This window comes from Ovis canadensis, chromosome X (assembly GCF_042477335.2).
Source record: "Ovis canadensis isolate MfBH-ARS-UI-01 breed Bighorn chromosome X, ARS-UI_OviCan_v2, whole genome shotgun sequence".
Classification (NCBI taxonomy): Eukaryota; Metazoa; Chordata; class Mammalia; order Artiodactyla; family Bovidae; genus Ovis; species Ovis canadensis.
The window spans coordinates 100,220,697-100,226,635 of record NC_091727.1 but is presented as its reverse complement, the minus strand read 5'-3'; positions in this window follow the sequence as shown (position 1 = coordinate 100,226,635).

Genomic DNA, 5,939 nt, shown 5'->3' with positions numbered 1-5,939 from the left:
CCCTCTGTGTTCACTGCCCTCCTACTTAGCAATTGGCCAACTTGCCCTCCATCAGCATGGTTGCCCATATCAACAGTGACCACATGGTACCCAATGGGGTTGTCCCACTCTTCCAACTGAATAGAGAGATTCCAGAAACAGCCTGACACTTTCTAGCCTTAACCAGATGATACCCAGCTTCCCTGTTAATGGCACTGGCAAGACCCACAGAGAGTGGCTGGGAGGCAGGACGGTTCCTGCATCCTTGAAGTTTGAAGGGAAGCTGAAGAAGTCTCAGGCTGGCCTTGATGAATGAGATACCGTCACTTGAAAAATTTGATCACTCAATTCCAAAACAGTGATTCTAATCACTGAGCAATCTGACAAGTAACTCACAAATTAGTAAGCAAACTGTCCCATCCCAAGCCAGGGCTAGAGTAAGTTCTGTATCCAGAGCATTCTTAGATGAGCTCCGTGACTTCTCGGCTGCTGTCCCCCCGAGGAGGACCTTGGGTCTCCACACCCCACGTGTGCTCGTCTGCCCCTGACAGCCTCACACAGGGGCCCGCCTGACTGCCATCACCACGGGATCTTTCCTACAGCTCTTCCACTGTCAGTGACATCGAGAAAACACTTTATTTTCAGCACAGAACCACTGGGGCTACCCGGGTGGATACCCACATGGGTCCAAGACCAGGCAGCGGGACCTCCCTGCAGATTGTTCTGGATGAAATGACCAGTTTCTCCAAATTCTTCCATCTCTCCAATCTGGTAGCTCACAGTCCAGCATGAGCTTGGTACTTAGCTCTGACAATCCCGGTATCCCTGCCCTCAGCACTCCCCACACATATACCCCCTGTTCCCATAGCTCAAAGGGTTAATAATAAAGTGAAAATTCTGGATTAAGCTATTCTTAATTCTAAATTCTTTCACTTCCATGATTTCATGCAAACTTGCCAGCAACTCTGCTATTGACATGATTACCTTCACGTAATACATGTGGGTCAGTACTCTTGCCTGGAAAATCCCATGGACTGAGGAGCCTGGTGGGCTGCAGTCCATGGGGTCGCTAGGAGTCAGACACGACTGAGCGACTTCACTTTCACTTTTCACTTTTGTGCATTGGAGAAGGCAATGGCAACCACTCCAGTATTCTTGCCTGGAGAACCCCAGGGACGGGGGAGCCTGGTGGGCTGCCATCTATGGGGTCGCACAGAGTCGGACACGACTTAGGCGACTTAGCAGCAGCAGCAGCAGCAATACATGTGGGTACTAAGACTCAAGAGTTGGCCAATGACCTGCCCAAGGTCACGTAGCCCAGATCCCAGGACTGATCTCAGGGCTCTTTTCTCTCCACCATAATACTTACCAAGGGTTACCATCAAGGTGGCTGTTAGATATTTAGTTCTCCCATCTGCTGTGTAAAGACCACAGCTTTTACATGAGTGAATCTATGACCTTGGTAGTAATAGAGCAATTCTCTTGTCTCAATCGTTTTTCCAACGTGTTACATGTGTTTCTGAGATTTACTAAGAGAAAAAAAAAAAACAGTACATTTTCCTTCAAAGTTATTTTCCTTCGAAAGTGCTGTTCTTTTTTAGGTGATGGTTGGGAAAATTCTGGGTGGAGGCTGACTCTAGCACTTGTGTGCATCATTATACAAGGGTGTTTATCTTGGCTCACTGTAGAAAGATTCGTCTGTGTTAGAAGGTAACACGTACCATCAGAATTGAACTCTTAATTATGCTATTTAGGGAAAAAAAAAAGATTCCAAGAGGCCTGGCATTTGGTGTAACCTGGGTAATCTGATGTTATTTCCCCGAAAATCCCTCAGCCTGGAAGTTCTCTCATATAAAGCTGAAAGTAGTAGTCAATTTTCCCACGTTAACAAAGAGAAAAGAAAAGGCCTCCTGTCTCTGAAAGACCCCAGCTCTTCTGATACAAGTAAGTCCCTGCCCAGATCATCTGTCTAGAACCATCCTTTCTTACTTTCCCCCTCACTTCCAAAAAGCTAACTTGAAAAGCATTTCTTTGACTACCTTTGGCATTTTACTCTTGCTGACTGCACACACATACACAAGCCGGCCCCATGTATTATCTGTGGGGCTTAATCTACACTCCCAGTTGATAATCTTATGAGATGCTAGCTAGCTGGGAAAGGGGTGGAATCAGGTGGATCAAGGTTTGAAACTGGAAAGTCGAGCCCAATAGGGCTAGAGCCCATAAACACATTTTTCTCTACAGTTTTGAGAAACTGACAAGCGGCTTGATCCACTCTGACTCACTGGCTGCGACCCTTCCCCCCCAAACACACCCATTCCTGAACTTTACGATCTGAAAGAATGGGAATTGTTTCCAGTGGGCTGGAAACTCACTTGAATGATACCTGGGTTAAAAAAACAACAAAAGGTGACAATTTCCTTTTTTCAGTAAGCAAAAACTCAAGAATTCCAAATAAGGATGTTTGCAAAGCCAGTTGAGACTTGTGTAGAAGCAGTTTTTCATTCTAAAAATCAAGTGTAACACAGAAAACAAGTAACCCCTCCAGAGATAAAACTAAGTAGCTATCTTTGTATCACATCTTTCTCCCATATAAACAATAAACTCTGCCCTTTCCATAACTGTTTCTCCAGCTGGACATAATTGAAAATAATTTTGTAACCCATTTGTTTTTTTAAAATGTGAAGATCCCCTGGAGTAGAAAATGGCAACCTATTCCAGTATTCTTGCCTGGAGAATCCCATGGACAGAGGAGCCTGGTGGGCTACAGTCCATGGGGTCACAAATAATCAGAGACAACTGAACACACATGTACAGGTCACTTAACAGAAACTTATTTTTCACAGCTGGGAAGTCCAAGATCAAGGTACAGGTATATTTGGTGTCTGGTGGGAACCTGCTTCCTGGTTCAGTTTAGTTCAGTTCAGTCACTCAGTCGTGTCCGACTCTTTGCAACCCCATGAATCGCAGCACGCCAGGCCTCCTTGTCCAACATCAACTCCCAGAGTTCACTCAAACTCATGTCCATTGAGTCAGTGATGCCATCCAGCCATCTCATCCTCTGTCGTCCGCTTCTCCTCCTGCCCCCAATCCCTCCCAGCATCAGGGTCTTTTCCAATGAGTCAACTCTTTGCATGAGGTGGCCAAAGTATTGGAGTTTCAGCTTTAGCTTCATTCCTTCCAAAGAACACCCAGGGCTGATCTCCTTTAGAATGGACTGGTTGGATCTCCTTGCAGTCCAAGGGACTCTCAAGAGTCTTCTCCAATACCACAGTCCAAAAGCATCAATTCTTCAGCGATCAGCTTTCTTCACAGTCCAACTCTCACATCCATACATGACCACAGGAAAAACCATAGCCTTGACTAGACGGACCTTTTGTGGCAAAGTAATGTCTCTGCTTTTCAACATGCTATCTAGGTTGGTCATAACTTTCCTTCCAAGGAGTAAGCATCTTTTAATTTCATGGCTGCAATCACCATCTGCAGTGATTTGGGAGCCCCCAAAATAAAATCTGCCACTGTTTCCACTGTTTCCCCATCTATTTCCCATGAAGTGATGGGACCAGATGCCATGATCTTCGTTTTCTGAATGTTGAGCTTTAAGCCAACTTTTTCACTCTCCTCTTTCACTTTCATCAAGAGGCTTTTGAGTTCCTCTTCACTTTCTGCCATAAGGGTGGTGTCATCTGCATATCTGAGGTTGTTGATATTTCTCCCAGCAATCTTGATTCCAGCTTGTGCTTCTTCCAGCCCAGAGTTTCTCATGATGTGCTCTGCGTTGAACAGTCATCTTTTTGGTGTGTCCTCAGGTAAGGGAAGGGGTGAGGGTATTTTCTGGGGTCTCTTACATAAGGGCACTGATCTCATTCATGAGTACTCCACCCTCGTGACCTCCTAATCTCTCAAAGGCCTCACCTCCTAATACCACACTGGGGGTTAGGTCAAAACATATAAATTTGGAGCTACGCATTCAGTCTGTAGTAGTCACACAGCCTGAAGTTCTTCAGAGCTGGAATTCCAAACCAGCTCTCCCCTTTCTAAGGAAAATGTTCTATTAGCCCAGGGGGATCTCTGCAATTTTTTCCTGGTTATTGCTTAGTGGCTAAGTTATGTCCAACTCTTCTGTGACCCCATGGACTGTAACTCACCAGGCTCCTCTGTCTACGGGATTTCCCAGGCAAGAATACTGGGGTGGGTTGCCATTTCAATTTTTTAAAAAAGAATTAATTTTAACTTTTTGTTTTTACAAAAACCCTGCATTTCAAGGTCTTAAAACTTCTGCTTCTAGCCCTTGTGGGCAATGATGGTGGGAAATAGAACTCAGCTCTGAGATCTGAGTTAACAAAAGATAAAACATCACTACTTCAGAATCTTTCTTTTGTTCCCGAGTAGTGGGCAGGTGTTATGCCCAGAGTCCGAGTCCCCAAAACTGAGAGAATAAGACGTCCACAGCAATGCAAAAGCATTGAAGGGGTTTTATTTCTAGCTCGAGCTAGGGCTCCCGCCACATCCAACGCAGTGGAGTGGAGCAAGGAGCCCCGAGCCCAGATTTACAGCAGTATTTATAGGCTTTAGAACAGAGAGTTGGCAAGGGCTGATTGGCTGCAGGAGTTTCCTAATATTTACTAATTGGCTAATCTTTATTGGCTGGAGGGGTTTCCTGGTATTTACTAATTGGCTATTGGCTGCAGGGGGATGTCTTTTACGTCCTGATAAACTCAAACCAGGTTACAGGGAGTATGCTGATTAGACAAGTCCTGGCATCCGCGGGGATGACCTCACTGGGCAATGACTCAGCCTTTCCCGTGAGTCCTACCTTAGTCCCTGAAGCCTATCATGGCGTTTGTTAGGTCCCAACACAGGGAGAGGGAGAGAACAGTTTCTGTAACGATTATTCCCTTTAGTGAGAGCACTGACCCATAAAGGATTGGTGATGGTCCCTTGATAAAACCTGTTAGAGATGGGAGGAGGAACAGGGAGTTGTTTAGTGGGTATAATTTCAGTTTCGCAAGATAGAAAGTTCTGGAGATATGCAATACAACATTGTGACTATACTTAACACTACTGAACTGTACAGTTAAAACAGTTACAATGATAAATTTTAAGTGATGTGCTTTCCATCACATTTTTTAAAGTCTAAAAAATATTTTTCTTAGTCGTGGGAACTTTTAAACGATGTCCCAGAAAGAAGAAAGAGAAAACTGATGCTCTAACAGGGCACACTTGTTGCTGTCTCCCCAACTCCATAGTCAATGCAGATCTGGAATCTCCAGATAAGGTGAAAATCAGGCCACAGAGCTCATCATAATATCAGAATGCAGGAGCTGACCATTTCCTTGCACCTAAAATCTCTCTATGAAACAATCTACAATGACCTGCACCCACAGAGATTTTCTTAAAGAATCATTCACTTAGAATATATTTATAGGGCATTCCCTGGTGGTTAGAACTCTAGCTTTCATTGCTGGGGACCCGTGTTTGATCCCTGGTTAGGGAAGTAAGATCCTGCAAGATGGTGCAAACCCCTAGTTTTCTGGTTATGATTTGGTCATGTTGTGAAGGCAACAGCAGAGGATTTTATTGGAAATACTCAGTATATTCTTTGCGAAGTTGGAAAGTGAAATACATTGAAATAACATAGGCCATGACATGACATTCTCATTTTCTGTTAGTTTGCATCCAACTTACTAATGACAGAAAAGGGACTTTGAGGAAGATAATTGAGATACATTTTTCAGAATTTCCCAACCCTTTTGCTAAGATTTTGTATCCCCAAACCTGACTGCAATGGTAATCTGTCCACTCTAACTGGCTTAATGTCAGTAACTTCTAGAATTATTGAAATTAGAAGCATTTCCAACTCTAGGTCAGAAGAGTTTGGTACCCTGAGAGTATATTGCCTTTTTTTTTTTACCAAAAAGAGAAATACTTTGGAGTTCCAAAAGAAGTAGCAAGATTCC